Below are 13,058 nucleotides of genomic sequence, written 5' to 3'. Positions count from 1 at the left end.
AGCCATAAAAAATAACAAGACCCTGGCATTTGATAGAAAGTAGTCAGGAGGGGAGGATCTATTGCTAAGTGAAGTAAGCAAGGCTATGAAAGAAAGATATTGTATGAATCCACTCAATATATACCGACTATCTCTATGGTATGGAGGATCTATTGCTAAGTGAAGTAAGCAAGGCTATGAAAGAAAGATATTGTATGAATCAATATATATGGAGGACATATAAGCAGTGAAAATACTTAATGAGGATAAGACAGAGTGAAATGGTGGGGGAGGGGGTTTGAAGAGAAGAGTATAGAGAAAGACAGCAAGAGAACAAATAGAGAGGCAGGACGTTAGTGAGAAACAGATATGGCTTATTACCTGTTGATGATGATATGTATAGTATTCTCAACTGGATTGGTCTGAGAAGTACTTCATGATGGGCAAAGTATTTTTACAAGCAAAATGAGAAATAGTGATTGACTGTTTTAAAAAATAATTAGAATAATAATAATGATTGGGGGAGATTAATGTCTCTGTATTGACTGACATGCATGGCATTCCCTTTTGAAAAAGTAATGTAATACGCTGTAAAGTTATATGTAATCCAATGTAATATAAAGAAGATTATGATAATAATAAAAAATAAAAAATAAAAAAAGAACATTATCACAGGATGCTTTCATTTTTCCTCCTACTATCATATATATGATCAAACACTGTAAATGTACCTATGTTATAAATCCCATAGAGGATTGCTCTTTATGTTGTTTTAAACAGTTAATTACCTTTAAAAGAGTTTTTTAAAATAGAATAAAGTGCATTATTCACCTTAAAAAAAATATGATTGACCAAAAAGTATATGAAAGCATGCTCAAAATTTCCAGCCATAGGAGAAATGTAAATTAAAACCTGTTGAAAAGGAAACTCTCCTACACTGTTGATGGGAATGTAAATTAGCACAACACTGTGGAATACAGTATGGTGATTTCTTTGTTATTTACCTCAAGGATAGGAAAACCCTTGGTTAGAAAAACTTGTACATCCATGTTTATTGCAGCATTATTTACAATTGCTAGAACATAGAATCAATCCAAATATCCAAAAACAGACAAGTGGATTGAAAAAAGATGTGACATTTTATATGTATATATATACATACACACACACACACATACTCTATGGAATACTATTCAGTCATATAAATCAATGAGGGTCTGACATTTGATACAAAGTGGGCAAACATGTAAAACTTAACACTAAGTGAAGCAAGCCAGATTATCAAAGATAGACTTGGTATGTCCCTGGTCAAAATATATTGAATGTCTGCACTGTATTATAGAAACTCGGGACCAGCAGTTAGCATAATGGCTATGTCACTGAACTCCCATGTAGTCGACTGTCGTTCGAGCCCTGGACCTGGTGGCTTAAATGCACGCCAGGTGCATGTGCATGCGTGCCTAAGATCCTGAGAGGAGAATGGAGAAGGGATTGTGGCGTGGCCATCCCCCTTGGGGGGTGATTTCTTGCTTTCTGTCTCTCTCGCTCTCTTTGCGCCACCCACACCCGATAAAAAAAACCTCTTTTAAAAAAAAAAAAAAAAAAAAAAAAACCTAAATGATTGTGAGAACAGCAGTTGGTGTAATGGCTATGTTGCTGGACTCCCATGTAGTAGACAACAATTTGAATCCCAGACCCATTGGCTTAAACTCATGCCGATGCGTGAAGATCTCAAGAGCAGAATGGAGGAGAAGAGCTTCTGAGAATGGAGGAGAAGAGATTCTGGCGTGGCCATCCCCCTATGGGGGGATGATTTCTTGCTTTCTGTCTCTCTGTCTCTCTCTGTCTTTCTGGTGAATGAACATGCCCTATAGCAAAAACCTCTCCAAAAAAAAGAAACTGAATGATTGGAAGGTCTAATAGCAGGGAGGGCAACTATGGGCAGTAGAAATAATGGGGTGCTAATAGGGAGTGGGGAAAGTGGAAAGGAGGAAAATGGGGAAAAATACATTTAATTGAAACAAAAAGGAAGTTATTTGCTAATGATAATGTATAAGTTAGTATCTTTGTCTTGATTTATTCACACTGTATTCACATATACGTGTGTATGTGTGTATAAGTGTGTGTGTATATATATATTTGTGTATATACATACATGCTGCAAAAATACTTAAAAATGAAGGGAGCCCTCCTGCATTGTTGGTGGGAATGTAAATTAATACAGTCCCTATGGAAAATAGTTATGAAGATGTCTCAAAAATTTACAACTAGGGACCAGCAGTTAGCATAATGGCTATGTCACTGGACTCCCATGTAGTCGACCACGGTTCGCATCCTGGACCCGGTGGCTTAAACTCATGCCAGGCGTGTGTGCGTGGCGTGCCCAAGATCCCGAGAGGAGAATGGAGGAGAAGGGATTGTGGCGTGGTCATCCCCCTTGGGGGGTGATTTCTGGCTTTCTGTCTCTCTGTTTCTCTCTGTCTGTCTAAGGAGTGCACGCACCCTATAGCAAAAACCTCTCCCCCCTCAAAAAAAAAAATTACTACTAGAACTACCATATGATCCATCAAACCCACTTCTCAGTATTTACCCACAAAACAAGAAATTAGAGAGACATTTCCACATCCATATTTATTGCAATATTTACGACAGGTAAGACAAAGAATCCACCTAAGTGCTGAACAACTAATGACCACAATAAAACAATGTAGTAGGAGGTCAGGAGGTAGGGAGCAACAAGAGGTGCAGCTGAGGATCCTGAGACTATGCCCACATGTTTTCGTTTTTGTTTTTGTTTTGCTACAGGGTACATGCACTTTCTGGAAAGACAGAAATCACCCTTGGGATGATGGCCACACTGTAATCTCTTCTTTTCCTTTCTCCTCTTAGGACTTTGGCGTGCATGCACAAGCACCCAGTGTGAATTTCAAATTGTGGGTCCAGGACTTGAACTGTGATCTATCATGTGGGAGTCCATTGCCTTAACCATTATGCTACTAGCTGGCCCCCAGTGTGTGTGTGTGTGTGTGTGTGTGTGTGTGTGTGTGTGTGTGTGTGTTTTAATTTTTTATCATTTTTCTTTCTTTCTTTCTTTTAGATATTCTTACCTTAGGGTGTGTACACTCCAGTTAGAGAAAGAAAGAGACAGAGATGTAAAGTGAGAATTTATCCCCCCAAGAGGAATGACCACACTTCAATACCTTCTCCTCCATTCTCCTCCTGGGGTCTTAGACACACAGACACATGTGCCTGGCATAATTTTTAAGCCATGGAGTCCAGGACTGGACCTGCTCTTGGCTACATGGGAGTCCAGCAATATAACTGCTACACCAGACTGGCCGTCCTGGCCACCAGCACAGTTTTCTTTCCTTTTTTTTTTTTTTTTTTGGTAGAGGTCTTTGCTTTAGGTGAGTATACTGACCTTAGAGACAGAGATAGTAAAAGTGAAAAATCACTCCCAAGGGGGGATGGCCATGATGTTAACTCCTTCTCTTCCATTCTCTTGAGGGGATCTTGGGCACACACACCCACATGCTCAGGATGATTTTCAAGCCACTGATTCAAGACTCAAATGCCAGTTGGCCATGTGGGAGTCTAGCGACTTAACCACTATGCCAACTGCTGTTCCCCCCTCCCCCCCACTACAGTTTTTGATCTGCAGCAATCTCTGGCCCTGGCAACACAGCTCAGCCCCCTTCCCTCCTCCTCAGTCACAGGTAGCACCAGTGGTAGTGGCAGCTAGAGGGAGTTGGCTTCAGTGGCCAATCTCAGGGAGCAGAATCTAAAGGGAGAAATGGCTGAGGTGTCCTCCGTGGTTGGTGGCACCTGTGGTGGTCATGGTGGTGGAGGCACCATTGGCAAGTGGAGATGGCTGCCCTAGTGAGAGAGTGGGTGCCTATGGCCCAGGAGGATGGGGGAAAAGCAGTAAAGGCAAAGGAAAAAAGGTGGACAAAAGAAATGAGTAATGAGTCCATTAAGACCTAGAACTGCCTACTATACAAATAGTTCTAATTAGACAATATAGGAATGGTACCTATTGATTTTCAGGTTTTACATAACCTGCAACAAAAATTCCCTGAAGTTGTTATATCCTGGTGCATGTTACAGAATAAAAACAACCTGTATGCCTGCTGAGCCACTCTTTCTCAGAAGAGTAGAAAGTATATTTGTGGTGAAGGAGACTTAAATTTTTAAAATGATTCTGGAACTTCTCATCTACACAATCATATGACTACTCAAATTGGACTAGCAGTCACAGAATGTTTACAGCAATGGAAGAAAAGGAAATGAAATGAATGGATGAAGGACTCAAACACACAGCATTAGTGATGGAAAATTTCAAGTGGTCAGTCCAATAAAGAACTGCTTCAGCAAGAGCCACAGATGTTATCAGTTCAAGTTCTTCAAGGCTATTAAATTAATCAGAAGCAAATAAATAATATAGGTGATCTTTAGGAATTCAAGATCTTGACTTTCAAGTTTTTCATTTTATATACAGAAAGAATATGGCCATTCTATCTCATTTGACAATAGACCTGGACCCCTTACATCCATGCATTTCCCTTTAAATCAGGCTTTATTTTTCATTATCTTCTGCATTTCTGTATGAAGATTGATAAATCAGTTTTTACTTATTTTATTAGTAAAATATAATTTGGATATCTTGCATTTATGGATTTGAGATTTAGCTGCATAAACTCTTTGTAACACATGAAGTTTTTGTGACTTATCTGGGTAAATTATTTTATAATAGATAACTTATTTATAAAAATTAAAAACATAGTCCAAACAAACAAAAATGTGGCACATATACACAATGGAATACTACTCAGCCATGGAGAACAAAGAGATCCTGTCATTCAGAATGAAGTAAATAAATTAAGAAGATTTAATGGTAAATTAAATGAGCGAAATAATAAAAGGCACTGTATGTCCCCATTGAATGGATGCACTCTATGGCAGAAACTAAAAAAAATTACAGATATAGAAGTAGAGAGGGCAATTGAGGATGTCCAAGACTATATGGGAGTGGAGAGGTGGGTTATATTGTTAACAAGTCATTTACAAGAAAAGAGAATGTATGTATATAAACAAATGAGTTATGATAAAATATACCAGAACAGATAGAAACAGATATTGACAATAATGTGTGTGTGTGTATACATAATTATACACACACACACACAACTAGTTGAACAAAAATTGAAGGTGCACCACATATTGTTCTTTGATGAATATGGCAATATCACAGATTTGATTACCATCCCCTGCATGAATACTTCGAAAAATCATATGGTATCCCATAAAGGTATACAATTAAATGTACATTGAAAATTTAAAATCTATATGGCTTGCACTTTATTTTGCACAAGCATTTCATTAACTGTTACTCCAGTATGAGATGCAATCTTGAATACAGCTTTCATTTTGGACCAAATAATTTGTCAAGGCAATAAATAATTATGCATTTAAGAAAAAAAAAGAAAATTTAAAACCAGAAATAATAAAAAGAACAGTATACAAAACTCAAATGCCTAAAGCCATAATAATGAAAATCTAAAAATGCAAATAGATGCATTTCAAAACAAAACCAGCTACAGAGATGCAGCAGTAACATGCCTGTGATGCTCAGACCCCATGGAAAGTTCTTGGGTTCACTTCCCAATGTCTCCCTGAACACACTAGGAATATGCATGCCCATGACCTTAGCTGGTTAAATTAAACCATGAACATACCACTGAGTGCCTCCTTATTTTGTTTCTCTATTGTCACTCAAGGAAATAATATGTATGTAACTACAACTCTCTATATATATCAAAATGACTTATGACAAAAATAAAAATTCAAAACAAATTCAAAAGTAAAATAGCAATTCAGAGCATAAAAATTATTTTCCCAATAAGAATTATTACATGTTTGTAAAAAAAAAAAAATCTACAAGAATCAGCACCCAATAGAAAAGTGAACAAAAAGTACTTCATATGCTCCAAAATCTTTAACTTAATCTTTAATTAAGGATTAATTTAATTAAGGCCACTAATCATTTAATTTAATCTTATTTAAATTAGTTTTTTGTTAATTTATTTAAAAGATGGTGAAAACATATAAAAATTAAAATTAAACTTCAATACTTTTTTTCACCTAACACATTCAAGTAAAATCTAAACATATACAAAACCTCATTTTACAATGCAATGGGACAAGCATCATTCTGTTGTGTCTAATCTCAAAATAACAGTAGGGATGAAAAGTTCAGTGGACTTTTTGGTAGTTACATGGAAGAATGACAAAATCATTAATTTCAAAGGCCTTGAAAAATACTTTTTGACACTTGCCAAATTCTGAAGATCTAAAGAACAGGAGGCTAAATCCAAAGTATAAAAGGATGCAAGGTGGAATGATATTTATTCATTCCCCTTCTGCTAAAGATAAAAAGTCCCAGTGGAAGATAGGACTGCATTACTACATCTCAGATGAAAACACCCTATGTGTCAGTTGTCATGCATGGGGCAAAATTGAATGGCAACCTGTACATGTAATTGAATACTTCAGTGAGTAGTTGGGTCAGAAAACTATCTTTAAAAGGGCTGATCATTTTTCAATCTGAAGAAAATGATAAAGTCAAAACTCACTCCATGTATCAACAGCTATATGCTAACGAATTAATGGGTCTCCCAAAATACATTCAGTCAGTTGAAGTTTCAGAGGTTATCTCTTAATTTTTATAATCGCTGACCTGGTAAGAATATCTTTGTCCACATTATGGCTTTGGGTTATATGGACAATCTATGTTTACAATGTAACTTATGATTGTAGGTCTCAAGACACGTGGTTAAAGCTGAATGTGTGGATGTATAGGAAAGTGAAAGAAGTCAAATGAGTGGGCAAGCATGTCTATGTAGCCAAACCCAAAACTCTGAACAATGGCTTGGATGAGATTCTTGTGTTTCCAATGTCCTGTGGGTATCATCGCCCATCATTGTTGGAATAAATAGGCAATATAAACAGAAATCTGAGAGAAAACAATTGGAAACTTGAGCAAAAAACCTGTAGGCTTTACCTTATGCATCTTATGGCTGATTTTAGTGGATTCTTGTATATAATACATCATAACAGTAAGTATAAAAACCCTCCTGGTTCATAAAAGTTACAAGGCCCCAGGTGATCTTGAGGATCAGATCACCTTAACTTGCAGTGAAGTATCAGAAAAATCATGGTCTTAAGAGATAGCTAAACATCATACAGCAAAAGACAATACAAAGACAACTACAGGAAGGCATATAATAAGCAAACTGTCACAAACAAGAAAATGTTATAACAGATAAAGATCTGGTAACATACAAACAAGAATATTAGAAATAAAAAATAAGTGAGGAACCACATAAATTACTCTTCTTATCAAACTTTTTAAAAATACAATGTCTGCAGGACCAGCAGTTAGCGTAATGGCTATGTCGCTGGATTCCCATGTAGTCGACCGCAGTTCACGTCCCGGACCTGGTGGCTTAAAACTCACGCCGGGCGTGTGTGCATGCATGCCCAAGATCCCAAGAGGAGAATGGAGGAGAAGAGATTGCGGTGTGGCCATACGCCCTTGCTTTCTGTCTCTCTGTCTCTCTCTGTCTGTCTGGGTGAGCGCACGTGCCTTTAGCAAAAACCTCTTAAAAAAAAAATATATTGTCTGGGGCCAGCAGGTGATGAGATGGTAAAGGTGTTGGACTCCCACTTGTCTGAACATTATTTGAGTTTCAGACCTCCTGGCTTGCTTTCTCACTCTATCCTCCACCCTGCATGTGAGTGTGAGTCTCCTATAGCAAATTAAAATAATAATAAATAAAGTTAAGTAAATCATTCTTTAAAAGAAAAAAAAGGCATTAGCCATTTAAAGCAAAATATAGCTATGGACTAGATGGATAATCTGTTCTTACAAAGTAATCGCTGATTATAGATCTCAAGTCATGTGGTTAAAGCTGAGTGTGTGGATATATAGGAAAGTGAAAGCCACATATTGAGTTTAAAGTATATACAAGTAAAATGCATGATGACATGGTAGAGAAACTAAGAGAAAAGTGCAAGTACACTATTACAGAATTCTTGTATACAAAATGGTATAATGTAAATGTTTGAAGGTACATTAAAAGTCAACTGTGAATACTGTGAACCATAGACAACCATGTCAAAAATATTACCCTTAAGGTAACAAAAAGTTCATGGACCATATATAAAAGAAAGTACATTAAATCTATCACGTTGCAGGGGGACCAGCAGTTAGCATAATGGCTATGTCGCTGGACTCCCACGTAGTCAACCACGGTTCGCGTCCCGGACCCGGTGGCTTAAAACTCACGCCAGGCGTGTGTGCATGCATGCCCAAGATCCCGAGAGGATAATGGAGGAGAAGGGATTGCAGCGTGGGCAACCCCCCGAGGGGGTGATTTCTCGCTTTCTATCTCTTTGTCTCTCTCTGTTTGTCTGGCAAGTGCACACGCCCTATAGCAAAAACCTCTCAAAAAAAATCAATCAATCAATCAATAAAAATCTATCATGTTGCATTACTTTACTTTTACTTATTTGGTATCAATTATAAATGATGCTCATGGAAAACAGATTTTATTCATGTAGTAAAAAATACTAGACTTACAAAATTTGAAACAGTCCAGGGTAAAGAAAATGAAGCTATAATACAGACAGAAGGAATTAATTACTAGGAGAAAAGAGATATTATCATATGAATAACCTAAAAGTAACAAGGCACATGAAATAATGGCAAAGGGCTTAGCCAAAAGAACACTCTTTAAAAATGAATACATACACACACACACACACACACACACAGACATATACACACATGTGTGTATATATGTCTGTAAACTTTTATAATTTTACCACAGAGAACTCTCCAGTTTGCATACAGATCAAGGAAGTAAAAGCTGCACCTTTACTGGCTCAGGCTATCAAAACATAATGTTCAGGGCTGAACAGACAACCAAAAAGTTGGGGAGAAGGTCATAAGTCCTAGAATAGAGGAAGTCAAAAAATACAATCCTCAGGATTTGCATGTAAAACTCATCGAAACTGCTGGTGAACATATACAGAGCTCAGAGGGACCTATAAAAAAGCAGCTATTAGAAACTGAAAGAAATGGAGAATCAACTCCACATCACTGTAAGGGATTTAGAATTTGGAACTTGAATCTAGCCAGTTAACCAACTTGTAGAATAAAATTTAATCTTTTGAGATATGTAACAGTATTCACAAGTTCTATGATGTATAATTTACAATATCCAGGGTAGAATTTAGAATTCGTATTTAGTAAAATTAAAAAATGTGACCCGTATTTCAGAAATAAAATCACTCAAATAAGACAGATATTTCAAGTAGCAGACAAGAAAGTTAAACTATTGCATAGTTTAAATGTATGGACTTAAAAGAGATATACAAATGTTACAAATGAGGACTGCTGGTAGTAAAATAAATTTTATAAAATGAGTATTAAGGAACTTTCTAAAATCCTTACTGAGAATTAGAGAAGAAATGGCTGCCTGAGCTGTCAACAGCTAAGTACTCCTACACTAGCTTCAGCCCACTCACTGGCAGTAGGAAGGGGTAAAAGAATCACTTACTATGATGTATTAGGGGTCAAAGCCAATACCACCCAGGAAGAATAGAAAAAGGCTTATTGGAAGTTGGTTCTGAGGGATGCTTTCTCCTTTCCTTCTCTCTGTCTCTAGTGAGCAAGTATTCCCTTAAGCAAAAAAATTACATAAAACAAAGATATCTGGGAATTAAAAAGAAGTTAAGATAACTTATCACCAGGAGATCTACACTGAAAAAAAAAATAATAAATAACTTCCCCAGGATTAAAGAAAATGAAACCAGAGACTTGTATGAAAGTACAAAAAAGATTCAAGGAAGACCAAAAGAAGCACATGTCTATGTAAGCATAAAATAGGGCTATATCTCATGACTAAAACCAATCCAACAACATTCTAAAAATATTATACATAATGACCAGGTAGGATTTATTCCTGGAATATAAGGATGATTCAACAGGTATAAAACAATAAATATAATAGATCACATTAAGAGAAGAAATGAGAAAAATTATATGATCATATTAATTGACACATAAAAAGCATTATATAAAATATAATAGTCTCTTATGATTAAGACTCAACAAAATAGGCATAAGAAGTACATTTCATAACCAAATAAAGGTCACATATGACATTCCTGCAGCTAACATAATATTGAATGGGAAAAAGTGGAAACTTTTTCAACTTCAAACCAGAACAAGACAGAGACATTCACTTTCTTCTCTCCAGTTCAACATAGATACTGGAAGTACTAGATAAAACAGATAAAAGAACTAAATAAAAGGCATAGAAATTGAAAAGGAAAATATTAAGTTGCCCCAATTTGTGGATGACATGATTATATAATGGTTCATCAGAAAAGTCATGATGCATTTTTCTGTTTTTCTACAACACAGTATTATAGAAAAAACTAAAGAATCCACCAAATACCTCTTAGGTGAAATACACGAATGCAGTAAAGTTGCAGGACACAGATCCAGCATACAAAAATCTGCAGTAGGCTACTCCCATAGCACAGTGGTTAAATACTATGTGTAGGGAGCCAGATCCCATATAACCGCCTGTGGTTTGAGTCCAAGGCCCTGATGGCTTGGGAAATACATTGAGTGTGTTTATGCGTGTATGTGTGCATGTGTCCAAGATTCTGATGGGAAGGAGAATTGTAGGAAAGGGATTGCAACATCTCCTAAGGACTCTGGCTATGTCAGTTTAGTCCAGAAGATAATTCTCAGGTAGGTTTATAGCCCATAATTGGCCATTTTATGCTTCATTTTAAGGTGCTTTCTCTCTCTTACTGAATCTCCATCTCTCTGTCACTCTCTCTAGCAAGTACATAAATAAGCCTGTGGGTAATTAAAAATATCTAGCATTTTTTTACACTAGCCATGAATAAGCTGAGAGAGAAATGAAGGCAATCCCATTCACAATAACCACAAATACTATTGGAAAGAAAACTCACCAAGAAAGTGAAAGCCCTCTATGAAAAAAATTATAAAAGCTGAGTAAGTTACTTTAAAAATAGGCGAAAACCAAGAAGGCGGTCTTCTTCATGAATTTGAAGAATCAACATAGGTGCTATGCCAATACTATGCCACAGTGATCTACAAATTCATTGCAATTCCTACTAAAAAAAACCAGCAACATTCTACACAGAAATGATTATAAAATTTATGCAGAATTACAAAAGACCCATATAATCAGACCAATACTGTACAAAAGGAATAAAGTTGGAGGCATCTTACTTCCTGACTCCAAAATATATTGTAAATCCATAATCACCAAAATAGCATAGTACTGACACAAACACAGACATACAGGCCAACTGAATAAACAGAAAAACAAAAAAACGAACAAACAAAAAAACCATAACGTAGAGCCAACTGATTTTCAACAAAGGCCACAGATCAAGCCTGTGGAATAAAAGAGTTTTCAATAAATGGTTCTGGGAGAACTCAATATCCACCAAGATTCGAGTGAAACTAGATCATCTCTTACCAGTTACAATTTAACTCAAAATGGATTGAAGACTTCAATATAATGGCCAAATCTATAAAATAAACTATTAAGAAAAATGTAGGACAACAACATATTGGTGTGGGTGAAGACTATTTAAATAAGACCCATGAGGCATGGACAAAACCACCAAAAATAAAGAAACTTGATTACATAAAATAAAATATTTCAGCACAGCAAAGGAAACAAAAGCAGAATAGAGAGATAATGACACTGCAATGATTACTTGTAAACCAGAAATGATTTCAAAATGGAAATATGTGTATAATTATATTTATTTTTATTTACCTTTCTAAGTGTACATATTTACTGACCATAATTATTTGTGCATACTTACATGCAACTGGCAGTATAGTAGGTTTCTTTACACCAGCATTATCACAAACATGTGGGGTGGGTATTGTGTTAGTCAACAAGGTAATGACAACCATGTTAGGTAACAGAAATTTGGGGGCTTCATTATAATCTTCTTGAACCACATTCATACATATAGCACATCACTGAAATACTGCTATGCAGTGCATTACTATATTGGTCAGGAAATGTAACTTTGGACAGTCTGTGGCATCATCAGCACATACACATTAGCTGAGAGAAATTTATGGAGAGTTCTTTAGGAACCTGTAGTACATTCCGGTCACATATTCCAGGTTTAAACTATGCATCAAGTGGGTACTTGTAAGAGTTGTCTGGGACCATGCTATATTAGCAACTCTAGGAAAAGCTACTGACTGGTTTGTGTTTTAGCAACTGGTATCACTCATCACTGTAGAACATTGTGTGCTCATTTCTAGGTTAATTGTGAAAATCTGTCTACCTTGTCATCTATGTGATGAATAAAGACATCTTGTGATTCATATCTCTTGAGAATTTAGCATGCTCTCCCCTTAGATTCCATACAAACTATGTAATAAATGCATTTTTCCCATGGTATCAGAAAGATTAAAGGGCTCCTAAGGTCTTATAATCTGCCTATTTCACCATGTCAATTTTATCTTGCTTGTTTATGCATTTCTCATGATAAAGTTTATTTATTTTTACTCTTCCATTTTAATTTATGAACTCTCATAAAATTCCTAAATACAATGTAAAACAAGTGGGGAAATCAGTAAACAACTTACCGAAAATGAATTCATTTTCTTAATCCTGAACAAATACAGATGTTTCTAAAATTATAGCTGAAAGAGAAGGTGAATGAAGTACGTCAGAGAAATGGTGTTGCTTGTTCTAAGATACCTTTATGTAAAGCTCTCTACAGATTAAAGAAAGCCTCCTTATGGGAGAACAGGCTAAAAAGACCTTGTTGAACAAGTAAACACAAATTTATTCACTGATAGAAATGAAAGACACATGTTAAACTTAGGTTAATAAAAATATATATTCCCTATTGACTTAGTAAAATACTCTTACTGTGGGGACCAGCAGATGGTGTAATGGTTGTTGGTGGACTCCCATGTAGTCAACCATGGT

The 13,058-nt window shown here is 36.1% G+C and overlaps 1 protein-coding gene across 7 annotated transcripts in view; it reads right to left on the bottom strand.

Annotated features, from left to right (window-relative positions):
* The window catches only part of LOC102483346 (zinc finger protein 809-like), a 46,313-nt gene that overhangs the window by 9,355 nt on the left and 23,900 nt on the right, over positions 1 to 13,058 (bottom strand). For 4 of the 7 annotated variants that reach the window (XR_003547235.1, XR_003547237.1, XR_003547239.1 and 1 more), the window contains one exon: positions 12,710 to 12,766. The exons of the other annotated variants lie outside the window; for them this stretch is intronic. The gene's annotated coding sequence lies outside the window, so the exon portion shown is untranslated. The remainder of the gene's footprint in view (positions 1 to 12,709; positions 12,767 to 13,058) is intronic. 7 annotated transcript variants of the gene reach the window in all.

This window comes from Tupaia chinensis, unplaced genomic scaffold (genome assembly GCF_000334495.1).
Source record: "Tupaia chinensis unplaced genomic scaffold, TupChi_1.0 Scaffold143703_1, whole genome shotgun sequence".
In the NCBI taxonomy this organism is placed as follows: Eukaryota; Metazoa; Chordata; class Mammalia; order Scandentia; family Tupaiidae; genus Tupaia; species Tupaia belangeri.
This window is presented reverse-complemented; position numbering and strand designations above follow the sequence as displayed.